Source organism: Marmota flaviventris, chromosome 4, assembly GCF_047511675.1.
Source record: "Marmota flaviventris isolate mMarFla1 chromosome 4, mMarFla1.hap1, whole genome shotgun sequence".
Taxonomy (NCBI): domain Eukaryota; kingdom Metazoa; phylum Chordata; class Mammalia; order Rodentia; family Sciuridae; genus Marmota; species Marmota flaviventris.
This window is the reverse complement of record NC_092501.1, coordinates 52,595,637-52,611,638: the sequence shown is the minus strand read 5'-3', so window position 1 is coordinate 52,611,638 and position 16,002 is coordinate 52,595,637. Positions and strand designations below refer to the sequence as shown.

General features: G+C 56.1%; 1 pseudogene; it reads left to right on the top strand.

Moving 5' to 3' along the window:
* The first annotated feature begins 5,884 nt into the window (after positions 1–5,884).
* Positions 5,885–15,768, top strand: LOC114089358 (BAG family molecular chaperone regulator 5-like; annotated as a pseudogene).
* The last annotated feature ends 234 nt before the right edge of the window (positions 15,769–16,002 follow it).

Sequence of the window (16,002 nt, the reverse complement as noted above, 5' to 3'; positions counted from 1 at the left end):
AGCGTGGCTTTGAGAGTCCACCCTCAAAGCTCAGGGCCCAGGTCTGTACCTCGGGCTCTTCTCTTCCCCTGGGGCTCTCCTCTACCCAGGCCACTGCATCCTTGAGGGCACCTGCACCCACTACTCCCTCTGGAGTGTCCGCTAACCCCCACACAGTGCCCCATCTTCAGCTTCCCCCTGTGGGTACTTCTTCAACTGCCCATGTTCGCCTTCCCGTTACTCCCCGTTCCCAGGACACGAAAAGGAAAAGCGTGACCCGCACCCACTTTTGGATGAGGGCCCGGCCAGCAAAGCTATGCCCCATTTCCTGCTGCCTCGTGCACAGGCATGGAGATGTCCGGTTGCCCTAGGGTCCAGAGGGCCTAGGGTTTGGGGGAATGGAGTGGCCCTCGTTTGGAAGCCACCACAGCTTCCTGCCTCCCACCCCCACCTCATCCTCTGTCTCTTCACCAAGGCCAGATTTGTCTTGCAAAGTGGTGTCATTACAAAAGCATCAGCCTCCTCTGGACGCCCGTGCTCACTCCCGCCAGCCCATCCGGGCTCAATTACAGCCGTGGCTGTCTGGGGTAATTAAGTGACATTAGGACGCATCCCCTGCTGTAATGCAGTGTTCAAAGCCCCGGGTTCCTGCGTCCCAGGACCTGTCACGGCTGCACCGAGGCCACGTCTGCCTAATGTACCCGCACTGTGATTGCGGCTAATTATTCCACAGACAGGTCTCATTAGTGGTGGGTTTGGTCTGGAAGGTGGGCAGCCGACCGCCTTCCCTGCCGCCCCAGCTCACCGGGTCACACCTGGCCTCCCTCCCTCAGGGCTCAGCTGGCCTTGCTCTCTTGCTGAAGTGCGATAACAAGAGGGCAAGGGCGGTCCCCAAAGAGGGCTCATCAGGTGGGTCAAAGTCACAGGCTGAGTTATCCAGTCTTCTGGAATTTTCCGAGTGTTTTATTCAACTAGTAGGAAGTTAAGGCTTACCAACTTGCCCAACGTCGCACAACCCATGTGACATGTGGCATCTTCCTAACTTGCCAGGCTTGGAGAGGTGGGGGCCAGCTGGAATTATGCACAGCCAGGACCCATGTGGATCGGGAGGGAGGAAGCACCCGCGAGCACCCAGGAACAGGGCTGCCTGAGCATTCTCCAGAGGCCCCCGCTTTGGTCTCTAGGCCCTCACGAGCGTTACCCAGAGTGCTCTTCTCCTGTCCTCCGCCTCCCACCTTGCTCCTGGCTGACCGGGTCTCACTTCAGGTCTCACTTCCTCCAGCAATTCTCCTGAGTCTGAGCTTGTGCTCTCGGACGTGCTCCCAAGATACTCTGGACTTCCCACCTCTGCAGTTGTCACCCCAAGTTGTCCATGTCGAACACCCCGTGTGACTGTGTCTTTGAGGTGCGAGCACTGAGGCTTTCCTCTTCGTGGGATCTCCCCAGGGGCCAGCACAACACTGAGCTCCGGTGGCCTCTGATAAGAATCAGTAGAATGAAGATCTGGTGATTGGCGGATGCTTGACCAGGGCATTGACTGCTGTGGCAAAAACTGTCAGCGGCCACCCATACCCGCAAGTTTCTCTACGCCTGCCAGCGTCCCTTAGTCTTAAGTTGGTCATATGACTCATTCCAGCCAATAGAATTCAAGCAGCAGGTTGATGTGTTACTTCTGGAATAAGGTGAATAACTGCTTTCCCACAACCCTCTTTCCCTGTCTGTGGCCGAGGTGATGCCGGAGGAATCTCGAAGTTGCAAAATGGTGGAGCCAAAGATGAAAGGAACCTGGATCCTTGAGTCACTGCATGGAGGAGAGACAGCCCCAAAAGCTGCCCGACACGGATCAGATTTCCCACGAGTGAGACATGAACCTTGCCTTGCCAAGCCACTGAGATGTCGGGGCTGTGTATTAGAGCTGCTGGGGTGGGGGGAATTTCTCTGACTAATATTATGGGGTTGAACTTGATGGGATGCTCACAGGGAATGGCTGTATTTTTTCTCCATGCCTTTAAACTTGCTCCTACCAAGTCTCTTTTCCCTGCCTCTTGACATCATCTTGGATAGAGTCCATAGTTTTGGGGCCACTGTTGGTTATAAACAGAATCTTGTTTTAGCAATCAGGACTCACTTTCAATCAAAGCCAGTTCAGTTTCAATCTAAGCTTCAATCTCACACCCAATTCTGAACCTCTGTCTCCTCCCCAGCGCAGGACTGACCCCTGAATGAAGCATGAGTGGTTTTATTTTTCCTTCTATTTTCTTGCCCTCCTGCTTCTGGGTCCTCTAGGGCCAGGGCCAGGGAGATGAAAGAACAGGGTCTGGCACTCTTGTTCCTGTTGCTGATGTCCTTTGTGCCAGGTTCCCAGGGGCCAGTGTTTGGGGCAAAAAATTTTGTGGGTCCTTTGGAGGTACCGGGTGGTCCATGATGTAGCACCAGGACATCCCTGATGTGGCTGATGTAGAACGCAGCTCAGAGTGACCTCCTGTTTGCCTCGCCTTCTCTCTTTCTCCCACCAGTGGTATGTCCCAGCCGGTAGCATCTTTTGGCAACAGCTACCAGGAGTGCAGCCTGCTCACCAGCAGGGGGAGCTCTGCAAGGTGGGCGCCTGACCGACCTGGGAGGTAACGGGTCTAATCTGATCGTAACTGTCTGTCCCTTTTTAGGGGCCTCACAGAGGGAAGAAAGAAGCTGAAAAATAAATAGGGTTCACAATTCTATGGCCATAGGTTCCCAACACCCAAGCGGAAGGGAGCATTTTGTCACAGGACTGGATTCTTCTAGTATTTACTAACTTGGAGTTTGGCTAAGTGGAGAGGTTGGGGAGAGAAAGAGTAAAGCAATGGGTTGTGGCTTTTGTAGATCAGGGGCTCTTTGGAGCATGTCATGCAAGTCCTCTAGGGAAGAAGAATGCACGTGTCCACGCAGGGACAGCATCGTCCATGAAATGTTAGGGCACGCCGAATCCCTGATTGCTGTGTCTCCCGGAGCGTTCATGAAATCCCAGTTAATTACTTCAACGTATCGTTCCCCCTGAAGTCTGAATTCTCCAGCCTGGACCTGCTTGGGGACCAGCTCCCACCCCTGCCTCCTGCTCAGGTACCTGCAGCAGATCCCAGCTGGAGAGCTTGCTCTAGCACAATGTGACAGTCCCTCGGGGCCTTTGCCTCTGCGGCACTCCTGCCGGGAAGGCCCCTTTGCTCTGGGTCCTTCCAGGTCTCACCGTGTGCAGAGCCCAACCTGCTCTCTTTTCTTGGAAAGTCACCCGTGGTAGGTGGAATTTTAAAGATGTCTCCCCCAGAGTCCTGTCCAAGGTCACTCCGTTGGTCAAGAATCCAAGTAGGCTGTGGAGCGACTTTGCCAATGGAATTAACGTCCCTAATCTGCCTACCTTGGAACATTACCCTGGATTACCTGGCGGGCCCAGTGTAACCACAGGAGCCGTCATCACAGAGGAAGAAGGCGGAAGAGTCGGTCAGAGACGCAGGGTGAGGGAAAGCAGCGGCGAGGTGGGCAGACGGAGGGACAGGGAGACTTGGAACATGGGGAGGAGCTGGCCCTGCATTGCTGCTTTTGAATTTGGAGGAAGGAGACTTTGAACTGAGGGCCTTCAGACACAGAGAGGGGCCAGCAGGAAAACCTAAAGGGATCTAAATCGTATTCCCTCCACTGATCCTGTAATGGCAGGGGAATGAATTCTGTCCCCAACATGAATGAGCCTGGAAGCAGATTCAGCCCCAAAGCTTGAGGGAGGAACGCAGCAGTCCTGAGAACTCCTTGATTCTGAATCCGTGAATCCCAGAGCAGAGACCCAGCTGAGCCGTGCTGGGCTGGACTTCGGACCTCCAGAATCCGGAGATAATAAAGGGGTGTGGTCGTACCCAGCGAAATCTGGGATAATCCGCACAGTGACAACAGAAAACAAAAGCGTTCTTTCTGGTGGAATAAAAAGTCTCTGAGGTCTTCAGGGGTGGGTATGTTTCCCCTCTGTGAATCCTGCTGGTCTGTGACCTCTGTGACCAAGCAGCAGAGGTTCCAGGCCCATCCTTTAGAGTATGGGCCGCTCCCACCTTGGCCTCTTGTACCACCAGGTGCCATGCCAGGAAGCCCGAGCTAGCCGCGTGGGAGGCCGTGTGGAGAGAGAGACGCCTGTCCGGTTCCAGTGCCCAGCCTGTGTGCTGAGTCAGTGAAGGCCACAGACATCATAGAGCAGAGGAGCCCTCCCCACGTCCCTCGTCCAAGTCACTGGCCCACGGTAGAGTCAGATGTAACAACAACAAGTTATGGTTCTTACGTCATAAAAGAGTTGCAAAAAGAAATGCCTGAACCCCCTCCATATTTGTTCTCCCTCCAGGGAACCCTCTCCTTTCAAGCCGGGGCCACTCACTCATGTGCTGCACACACCCGAGTCCGGCAACGGAGGGAACAGTCTGGAGTGACGTGTCAGTGCTGGCTTGCCTATGTCCCCTGCCCAAGGGCCCCGCTTAGCAGGTGGCAGTGTGCACCTGGAAATGCTGCAGGCTAACTTGGCGTCCCCAAGGTGGCATCTGCAAGCTCCCGTCTGCTACCTGGTGACGCCCCTTTGTGTTTGTGCCGCTGGCTCAGGGCGTGCTGGAATGTCCCCGGGCTCCTGGTGCTGCCAAAGGGAAGCTGTCCCTGGTGTGACCCAGAGAAAGGTCACTTATGGCTCTAGACATACCAAGGACTGCTCTACCTGCCTCCTTATAAGTGAGGGGTGGGACGTCGTCCCCTCTCTTCCTGCTCTCTTCTCCCCTGGTGCCACCCCCCACCTTCCCATCAGCCACGCCCCATGCTGCAAGGTGGCCGGTCCCAGGTCTCTCCCAGGAAGCAGCGCGGCTCTTTACTGAACTAAGAAATAGATTAAACCAACCCAATGACAAGCCCCAGTCTTCATGACCATGGGTGGTTTCCTCTTAGGGGGACTGAGGGCAGAGACCGCACCTTAGATGTCCCGGGGTCCCCAGAGTGAGACTGTGCACTAGCGAAGGTTGAGGGATGAAGGTCAGTCAGCGTCTCTGAAAAGAAACTGTGGGTCCAGACACCAGAGCCCAGAGGCGCTCACCGCCTCCCGGAGTCTCTGTGCCTCTGTCAGCAGGGACCTTGGGTTCACACAGGGTCTTATGGGCAGCTGGACAGCTGCTCTCTTAGAGTTGGGGAAGGGACCTGAAATCGTATCCCCTCCACTTTCCCATCACCCCCCAGCATCTCTGAAGCAGCTCCTGGGAAACCGAGATCCATAAAGCATAGTCTGGACTCCAGGGATTCATTCATTTTCAGAATTTTATGATGGGAGAACTGAGGCTCAGAGAGGGTCTGTGGCTTGTCCAGGATCACACAGCTAATATTGGGACTAGATAGAAAGAACCCCAGGGTCTAGCTCCTGGCACTTTCTTCTACGTCCCACTTCGCCAGGCAGAATCACAGAGCCCAAGTGTAGAAAGGGCCGGATGATGTTTCTGGAAGCGGGAATCCTTTCTGGAGGCACTGACAAGTAGAACACACCCGCTTGCGCTCTCCTGGGAGGGCTCCTCCCTCCTGCCACGCAGCCCATCTCAGAGTGCGACTGTGCTAACGGTTTGATGGTGAGTGCTCTTGAATGTTCTAGCATGGTGGAGCCGACACACCTTCCTGTAATATCTCACTTGCCTGCCGTGCTCTCAGTCCCGACCCTCCCTGCAGTGGGGAAAGCTGGTTCTCCCTGACCAGACGGCTCCCATTTCCCTGGCTTCATCCCCAGCCTGGTGGCAGGGCGAGGGAGGGTGGGAGCCCACTCGGGCCAGGGCCGGGCTGCAGGAAGGAGGCGAGTCTTGTTGCTGCGCCTGGTAGGCGTGCCCCCTCTCTGGGGCAGACTTCCTAATCCTGCCCTCTCGTCACACGCCGAGGCATGATGGCGGTGGGTGGCATCATGGCGGAGGGGGTGCGCCCCGCTAAGGAGCAGGGCAGGCGCTGCCCCAGGCACCACTGCCGGCCCTCCTTCTATGCCGGTCGCCAGGAGCGCTGCAGGATTCCGGAGGTGGTGGCACCTCGGGCACCCTTCCCTCCTCTTCCCTGGACAGAGGGAGAGGCCCTTCTCCAGGGCCACCTCTCCCCACCGTCGGCACGAGCCCCGTCACTTGCCCACGTGTGCTGGCCTGGACCCAGAGGACGGTATGACTGGATGGGGACCAAAGTCCCGGAATTTCATGGCGTCCCCTCCCTCCCCAGGCCTCGCAGCAGAGGGCCCCATCTTGGCGTGAGAGCTTCGTGTTTAGAAGAGGCAGCTGGTTCCTCAGGACGAGGGCCCTGTGAGGAGACCCTCAGCAGGTCCCAGTCCTTGGGTCAGGTGGACTCACTTCTCCAGGGACTCAAGAGTGGCCACCAGGACGAGCGAGCTTTGGAGGGTAACAGAGAGAATGCCCCCCACCCCACGCCAAGCCTCACTCGGCCACCTTGCCACCAGCCTTACCTGGCCTCAGCCACACTGCGCTCCTGCGGTGCCCAGGACTCTCTGTCCTCTGGGGACCTCCCTCCTGCCTGTTTGTTTAGGGAACACCTCTGGGGAGCAGAGATCCCTGGCTGGAAGGAGGGACTGGGGGTCTGTGGGTTCCAAGGGCAGAGGCAGCGGGGTTCCCCGTGGCCCCAGCAGCCCCCGCTCTAACCTCGTTCTTCTTTCCTGGGGGCTGAACTGGTCCTGGAGGTTGAACCCGGGGTGCTCTACACCGAGCTGCACGCCCAGCCCTCTTCATTTTTTATTTTGAGACAGCGTCTCACTAAGTTGCCCAGGAAGGCCTAGATCTTACGATCCTCCTGCCTCAGCCTCCTGAGTCGCTGGGGTTCTAGGTGTGGCCACCACGCCCCGAGAGCCTAGTCCTGTTGTAACAGGCACTGAGTAAGGAACAGGGGACCAGACACAGGCCCCCCAGGCCAGCTATGACCCAAAGCGTAGACTGGGTTCCAGCCAGGGTGTCATGGGCCGGACAGGTCGGAGCGGAGGGGGCGTGAGTTGCCCTCTCAGCCTCCCCGCGGCTGAAGGAGACAGAGCTGAGAGCCTGCTTAGGCAGCCCCACAGCCAGGTAGAGACCCACAGGAGCGACACTGGAGCGGAGCCTTAGGAACAACCACAGAGCCCCAGAGAGACGCAGAGGAGGGAGACCCGAGGAGCGGAGGACAGACAGGTGGGGCAGAGACAGGTGAGGGGAAGGCACCAGAGAAGAAGCTGGACGGGCCAGGAGAGGCAGGGCTGTGGCCGTTGACCACAGGAGTTCAGCTGTGGGACCCCGTGTTGCACTGTGGCCTTGGGCAGGTGACGGGACTTCTCTGGTTCTCAGACCTCTCCCGGCCTGGAAGAGGATGTCCTGCTCCTACCTGGCGGCCAGGGATGGTGAGAGACAAGGAGCGCCCCAGGTGGTGTGGGCCTCCATGGCAGGGCCATCTCCAGGCACCAGGGAAGCCGAAGAGAGGTGGGGAAGGCGGGAGGTGGAGGATTTTGCTAATGCCCGACTCTGCCTTCCTTTGAAAGGAGCAGCCATTATGCTGCTTGCCATCTGCTGCCTCGATTCACATTTATGGTCAGGGTGTGTGTGTGTGTGTGTGTGTGTGTGTGCGTGTGCGTGTGCCAAAGCAGCCACTAGAGAAAACAGCTGCAGACAAAGGTGACCGCCTTGAGCCAGCTGCACCTTGGGCCCTGGGAGGTGGCGCACAGTAGGTCCACACCATGCCTTGCTGAGATAAATCAGTGCTTGCTGGCGATGGTGACAGTGAGCCTCCTGGACTTTGGGAGGAGGTCTGTAAAGCCAGGAAACTTGCTAGCTGGGAAGCGATACTGTGATAAGGAGTTTTCTGGTCCCCTGAGTCCCCTGGTGTCAGTCTTTTCATGGAATCTGATGGATTGAACTCCGTTTAAATGATGAGGGGACAGAGACTCCCACAGAGCGTTGGGGAAGAGCTGGGACCAGGACAGAGCCTTCCTGGCTCCAATGCCTGTAAGAGCCCCTGCTTCCCCTGCCCGCCTGCCCTGGGCACAGGGACGCCTCGAGTGTCCACTGATGCTGCGGGTGGTCGTTGGTATCTTGGGTGAGGGTGGCTGTGGGCTGTTGGCGTCGCCAGGGAAACCACCCCTCCTCACACCTGCTCTGCAGTTCCCTGCTTCCCCAGCACTGGGCCCCTGCTGAGCTGCGCCACTCTGAGCCAGCCCCTGCCCTCTCTGGGCCTTTGTCTTTTCACCTGCAAGCGAGCAGGGTGCCAAAGACAATGACAGATGGAGACAGCTGGCGCCTCGTAAGCACTCCAGAAGTGTTGCTTTATAAATGCTCCAGGCTCTTCCCTGGCGCAGGGGTGAGACCCGGGGGCAGCGACTCGTCCACCACACGGCTCCCAAGGCCCTGAGCCACCTGGGAAAGAGCTCCTATCCTCTGTGCTCAGCTGAGCATACCTGCCGCTTCTGCCTTCTGAACTGCACATCTGCAGGCCTCCCGGAGCCCGAGGGGCATCCTGTCCACCTTCCAATTCATAGTGGGGATTCGGATCCTGCAGAAAAGGGCCCCCCTCCGCGTCTCACCCAGAGAATATCTGTCTTCCTTTTCTGTGAGGTCTGGGTCCTGCCCCCTCAGGACTCAGTTTCCCCATCTGCAAAACATTGCGGGTTTAACCCTTCCAACTCTCCCTTCCACGTGTCCCTGGGCTCTTCTGGAACCCCACGGAGCTCAAGGCTGTGCACGCACAGGTGTGCAGCCTGCATTCCCTGGCCCTCCCCTTCCACCAGGGCTGGGCTGAGTAGATCTCACTCTCTACCAGGTGCCACCCACCCCCACTGCCCGCACAAAGGGCAGGGCCAGGAGGCCAGGGTTTGAGCCGACCCCTACCCACGCAGGCTGGCTTGGCTTCTGGACTCTGAGCCTCACTTCCTCATCTGTAAAAGGGGAAGAGCAACGTGGGTTCTGCCCAGCTCGCGGGGATCAGGCCAGGGAGGCGGTAAATCTCATGGGAGCAAAGAATCATTTCCGAGAAACAGCAAGTTATTAAGGGGTCACTGCAGGAGGTGGGGGCCAGACCTGCCTCACCTGGATTCGGCAGCTGGTCGCCACTCTGCAAGCTCTGAGCGTAAAATGGGGAAATAATCACGAGTGATCTGGAGGTTGGCGGGGTGGGCAAGCGAGGTGCTCAGTGCGTGGGGACTAGGAGCAGGCTTGGCCTAGTTAGTCTGCAGGAACTACCCTGTGCTTCCCTGTGCCAGCCTCAGGCCTCAGTCCCTGAAGTCCCCTTCACCCTCCACCTCCTCTACCCCCTGGCCAACCCTCCCAGCCTGCTTGCCTACGGGCAAAACATTATTCATAGGATAAGCATTTATGGAGTGCCTGCTGGGTATGAGGCCCTGAAGGTGCAGCAGTCAGGGAGGCCCCTTAGGGGTCCCCCACTGTCAATTGATTAATAATGACATATTGGCCAGGGAGGCCTCACCCTCTTGGATTGGCCCATCCGGCTCAGACCTCTGTGGGTCTCAGACCTCTCCGGGGTCTGGAGGAGGATGTCCCTGCTCCTACCTTGCTGGCTAGGGATGGTGAGAGACAAGAAGCACCCCAGGTGGTGCAGGCCCCCCATGGCAGGGCCATCGGGCATCATGTGGGTCAGTGGGCTGCAGGACTAGGGACTAGGGATGCTTCCCTGAAGGACTAAACCACCGCCCTCCGGCCCACACTCTCAGAGAACCTGGGGGTCACAGGAGGCCAGAGGCCGCCCTCCCCAGGGTGTGTGACTGGGCTCTGTGGAGCCCTGGGGTCCACTGCCAGAGAGAGGGGGATGAGCCGGGGGTCTTCAGGCCTGCTGCGCCTGTGGCACCAGGCTGACTGGAGTTGCCCACACTGATGGCCGAGTGAGTGCTCGGTGATGGGGAGTTTGGATACACTGCTCAGCACACAGGGGGCAAATCAAGTCCCAGAGGGACTTACCCAACGTCACCCATGGAGTTTGAGTCATCTGACTCCCAGCCTAGGGCTCTTCCTACAGCTGTCCCAGTGGACACCCCCAACCTCTGGGTCTGCAACCCCCAGCCCCTGCTAGCCTCTGAAATGACCCCAATCTAGCCTCTGAAAGTGTCCATCAAATACAGGTCCATCCCAGAGCACCCCAGACACAGTGGACACACCCCCTTAGGAGTCCCCCACTGTCAATTGATTAATAACGACATATTTGAGATGATGGCGTATATTAATTTTTGAATTGCACCATTAGTGAGTCATTAATTTCTTTGCTCTGGGAAATGAAGATATCCCTGATGAGCACGTTATCTTAATCTATAAAAGAGGAGAAGCGCTGAACAGGCAACTCTATTAATGCAAACATTGATCATCCCCCCCACTTCTCCCTCTTTTGTGTGAGGATATTTCCTCCTTTCCGGTCCCCCATTTTTTTTCCCCAGGGAGGGCAGCATCTATTTTTTCAAGGACAGGAGGGGCCCCTTGTCGAGGAGGAAGCTGCTCTCAATACCTTCAGTGGTAATCAAAAGATCGTGTGTGCTTACCACAGCCAAATAATGTCCTTATTGGATGCTGTTAGGGATGCGGTTGCTGTGGAAACCCAGGATCTCAACCTGCCGGGTTTGGATGCCAAACCTGCGACACACATTCTTCTGCAAGTAGCTGGAGGCCCGAGAGTGACGGGAGGAGAGGGCCAAGCTCAGAGGTCATGATGTGGACTCCCCTCCCACCCCTCTGTTGGATGGTGGCCGCTTCCTTTAGAAAGTCCTCCAGGATCAGCGCTTCTCCCTGTTTCGCCCATCCCCCCCATGGCTGGTCCACTTCCCAGCTGGTCTGACCCCAGCCCCCTTGCCAACCTTGTTCCTGCTTCCCGGACTGTCTAACTTGCCTATGCATGTGACTTGGGCAGTCACTTAGCCTTTCTGTGTCCCTTTTCCTCATCTCCAATAGGAGGATTATAGTCCTTTCTTTAGACTGATCATGAGAATTTAACAAGATCATCCATGGAAAATGCTTGGCAAGGTGTCCGGCCTGGCGACACCTCAATGAGAGAGGGGAGAGGGGAGCACTTGGCACGTTGGGGAATGGCTGCAAGGGCTGTGGTCTGCTCTGATTTGGATCTGTGGCCTGCCAGCTCTGTCCCTGGGCACGTCACAATGCCTCTGATCCTTGGTCTATATTTTACATGGGAGGATACTGTAGGGTGGCTATTCCTCCCAGCTTGTCTGTGGACAGCCCTGCTCAGGCCTGTATTCCCAGCATACTTACCAATCACTCAGTAGACACTTGTTGGATGCTTGTTACCCCCAAGAGGGCCCAGGTGCTGGGTTCAGAAAAGGTCCCCAGCTCTCGGTCTCTTGCTGAGATGTTGCTGCACCCCCAGGCTGGGTCGGGCTTGGAGGGCCTCATTAGCTCAGATTCCAAGTCCCTAGGGCAACCTCGTGCAGGCCTCTGCTCTGAGGTCAGAGACCAAGGGGCAAAAGGAGACACGGAGGCTGCCTGCCCCCTGCCTAGCTCCAAACACCACTGCTGGTGGGACTCTGGGGCCCCTCTGACCCGGCTCAACCCCAATTAGTGCCCTGGGAGAGAGCCTGGCTGTGGCCTCCAGGCCCCGGCTTCCTGGGGCCTCTGCCCAGCCCGTCCTATTCACAGTCTGGCATCAGGCCTGACCCAGAGGGCCTGGCTGGGCTGAGCCCCTGCTCTCCCCGCAGCTCATTAGTGCTTTGTGGAGCCCAGATGTTCAGATGTGTGCCGGCCCATGACAGTCCATCACATGGCTGCTTATGAATGGGTCCCTCTTGGGGCTTCCAAGAAGCCTTTGATGATCAGAGGGCCACATGCCTGTATCTGGAACCTCAGGCTCCCGATCTGTAAAATGGGTAAAATAATCCCTACTCAGCTTGTTGTTGGATCTAACTCGGCATCTGAGAAAGGGCCTCATGAACTCTAGAGTGGCGTGTACCCTGCCAGAAACGGGTCCCACCCGGTGAAGCCGTGAAGCCACGTCTGAAATTGGGCTGGTTTCCTTTTCGTCCCTTGGCTTCGGTCAAGTTTCCATGGAAACAGAAGTACCCATTCACACGGGGTGGGGGCAGGGTCCACGCTCAGGGCTGAGCAAGCTTCAGAGGTTGTCCTGGTTCTGCTCCTGGCCTGCAGGGGGACTTTGGCCCGGGAGCCTTGGTTTCCCCGGCTGTTGCAAGTCCTGCCGGCCCCGCTCAGCCTCTCTCACGGCTTCCTGTGAGCGGCTGGGGAGGACGAGCTTGCTCGTTGCTTGGCAGATACAAGTGAGGGGTACAGAGAGGTCCTCCTGGGCCGGAAATCCAGCAAGCTTTGCTCTCCCCTGGCTCCAAGGGCCCTGGCCAATTTTCCCCCACCTTTCTGTGCCTCAGTTTCCTCTTGGGGCAAATGGCATTATAATATCTATCCTATAGGCCACGAGGATTAGCAGCGTCTGGCTCAGAGTCGGGGCTGGGCCAGCGGTTGCTATGGCTGTTAGTCTGTTTTTCACAGTGACAGGATTAAAATATTATCCAAATGAAGGATATTGTTTGTATTTCTCCTACAGTAGCTGTGCTTTGGGGCCGACTTGGGTTTGGAGCCCTGGTCGGAAGCACAGAACTCCTGGATCCTAACTAGACCTGACCTTTGTTACCTGGCCCTTAAGTAACATCGCGATTTCCTGCCTCCTTGGCCCCAGCTGAAGGGAAAGGTGCTGAAGGTCAAAGTCGTGAGTCCAGGGAGAGAAGCAGGTAGAGGACATTGCAGCTGGCCCTTCACTTCCTGATCCCTTCCCCACCCCTCGAATAATCTTCCCTGGGGAACTGGAAAGTAGACAATGAGCCAGGGGCCACCTACCCACAGTCACTGACTATTTTATTGTCATTGGTGCTCTGAAGGGGGTGGTTCCCCAGGGGTCCTGGGGTCCTGGGAATTCCCCCAGGGGACATATTCAACTTTGAGCGGGAGAGCTCTGGAGGTTTTCAGCCCCTCTCAATCCCCCTACCCCTGGGGCCCAGGTGGATGGGGGAGTGGTGACCTGTGGTTTCAGAGGTGTGAGTGCAGAGACTGGAAGTAACCCAGGCAGTCACAAGGGGATTAAGGCTTGGCGGGGGCTCTGAGGGCACGGCACTGAAGCTGGATGGGTGGGGACTGGTCAAGAGGGGTCACAGAATCAGAGAATCTCAGCGTCTGCTCCCTGGCCGAGTCACCCTCGAGGAAGCGCAGAGCCTTGGAGCTGAGAAGCTGGCACCAGGCTAGCAGGACAATGGCCCAGAAGGAAGCATGGCCCAGACGCCCAGAGCAGCCATGGCATAGAGGCCTGCTGAGGCTGCGGGGTGCGGGGCTCCTGGGCTCCTGGTGCTGCTTAAAAATGTCTGCGCTGAACGATGAGCGTGGTGGGGTGCACTGGTGCGGCCGAGGTCTCCCCCTGCACTGGGCTCCCTGCAGGTGGCTTGTGGTCCAGTTCAAGGGGAAGGCAGGGCCGAGACACCAGGAGCCGCTGCTGTGGCCAGTAGCTTCCGCTGCCCGCCTGTCCCCCGGCCGCCAGGGTCATACCCAGCCTGCAGGATCGAGTGCTATGCGGCTGGGAGCCCAATTCTGTGCCGCCACTTGGGTGAAGGGCCACTTCACCGCCCTGCTGGGGAGGACAAGATCTGCTGTCACCCATACCTACCAGGGTGAGCCCAGCAGTCAGGACCGAGGCTTGCATGGGCCTCCGACACCCTCCAGGAACTGGTTTCGGGTGGCTGTCCACCTTGATTGAGAGAGTGAGCCTTTTGCTAGAAATCCAGGGACTTGGAATAGGCACTAAGCATTCCCGACTCCAAATGGGAGACGAGTGACGAGAGTATTCAGTTGTCACCTTTCTGCGGCATGTACTTGGGGTGGAGGTGGCACATTGTAGGGGCCAAGAGGTGCTAGTCCTCCATAGCCCCAGACGTCCCCTTAGCATGTGTCCTTTCCCGGGGACTCCTGCACCTTTGCAGGAAAAGCCTTTGAGGTGCTGAAGGGTGGGCATAAGGGACTTGAGGAACGTAGGAATGGGTCTCACGGTGGCCCTGTTCCTTCTGCTTAGTTACTTTTCTGGAAAGTCTTTGTGCAGATTGGAGGGGTGGGGTCCTGCGAGGTTTGGAAGGTGAGCTACTGGTTTACATTCCACTAAGATGTCCTGCTGGTTCCCAGAGAATAACTTATGATGTTAAGATCTAAAGAATTCTCGCCATTTCTAGGCCAATAGAGACACCTTATGAAGGATATGTCTTAGGATGGCGTATGCTGCCCTCTTTTTTAGTTTTATTCTTTTTGATTGTCGATGGACACAACATCTTTATTTTATTTATTTTTATGTGGTGCTGAGGATCGAACCCAGGGCCTCACGTGTGATAGGCGAGTGCTCCACCGCTGAGCCCCAGCCCCAACCCCTGCTGCTCTCCTTTATAGTTGAAGAAATTTGGAATTCACAGCCCAGAGCCCCAGCTCCGACTGGACTCTGAGTAACGGCTGTTTGTATAATCACTGCCATGTCCAGGTAGGACAGAGACTCAGTAACTCACCTCCTTTCTGTACTCGAGTGTCTTTTGGATCACAATGACAACAAGCCTTTTTTTTTTTTTTTTCAATGTGTATCTTTTAAACAAGAAACCGGAGAGAATTCTAACAAAACAACTCTTGGAGACGGACTCTATAGCAACAGAAGGAAAAGGCGACCTTCAGCAAGCCAGGAAGAGGAGCGCAGGAGATGCATGCCTTCTCAAGGAGAGTGCAAACCCTCCCCACGGGATGGAAACAAAGAGCATCTGTAAGGAAGCCCAGGCCCTTGTGAAAGAGAAGATTGTGCCCTTTACAGCGGAGACAACTGTGCGGCTGACGAGCTAGAGGCAGGCCTCAGGATTCATTCTGAGGCCGACACATATTACAACAGGAGGCACGATCTTCTTGAGGAAAACAGAATCTCACACTTGAACTCAAATCTGTGCCGTGCAAGAGATCATTGAAAACTGCCCAAAGCTGGCTTCCCGCCATTCTCCAAGGACACTCATCTTCTGCCACAAAGGTCAGCTCTGTGATGTGCCAAGTGAACAAGGCCAAGGCGCTCCATGCTTCTGATGGGAGTGGACGGTGCTGACACTTGCAGGCACTTAGAAGGTGAGCTCACAGGCTTGGCTGCAAACCGGGCGCTTTAGGTTTGTGTGGGTGCACAGAACCCAAAAACGATCGGAGGGAGGTAGTCAAAAGATATCAACAGATTATTGAAGTATTTGGATTTAGAAGAGGAAGTTGATACTGCTTATGCATTTGACCTGGGTCTTCGAGAGGATGAGAGAAAGAAAAAATGAATTTCTCCAAACTCAGAGTCCTCCTGAATTGAACTTGAGCTCTAAGACAGAACGGCAGGGTTTGACTGGACACCTGGATGAGGTGAGTCTGGAAAAAAAATTAAACAATCCCTGTGTCAGGGAAGCCCAGGATAGAGCAGGGGAGAGTGCAAACTCTGATGGCTTCCGTGCACCTGAAGAACGCCCTTGAGAAGAGGGAGCTGTGTGCTGGTGAGGAGCACTCGCCACCTAAGGTGGTCTAGAATGTTCTTGGAGATCCAGGGAGAAGTCCTCTCGTTGGATGGACATCAGTCTGATGAGAGCAACATCGAGCCGAGGAGCCGCTGACCAAGCAGTTGCTGGCCTTGGATGCTCAGGACCTGCAGGGAGAAGAGAAGTGTAAGGCTGCCAGGGAACAGGCCGTGATGCTCGCCCAGAACACCCCCAGCCACCTCCACCTGAAGCTGCAGGAGTGGGGGAACAAAGTACCCACCATCTCACGTTGATCTTGCTTATCTTGTGCTTTATATATACTGCTGTGTATTTATAAGGAGCTTCCAGTCTGTGGAGCCTAAATGTGATTTACACGTGCATATTTCAGTCTCAGTATTTACAATTTAAGCAAATTATATTCAGTATCTCTGCTGCTCCTGATGTTGCAAAACAAATGTCATTATAGCACTTAGACTTTTCCATTTGGCTCATTAAAAAAAAAGAAGTCCTCCTGCTCTGCTTAGCTG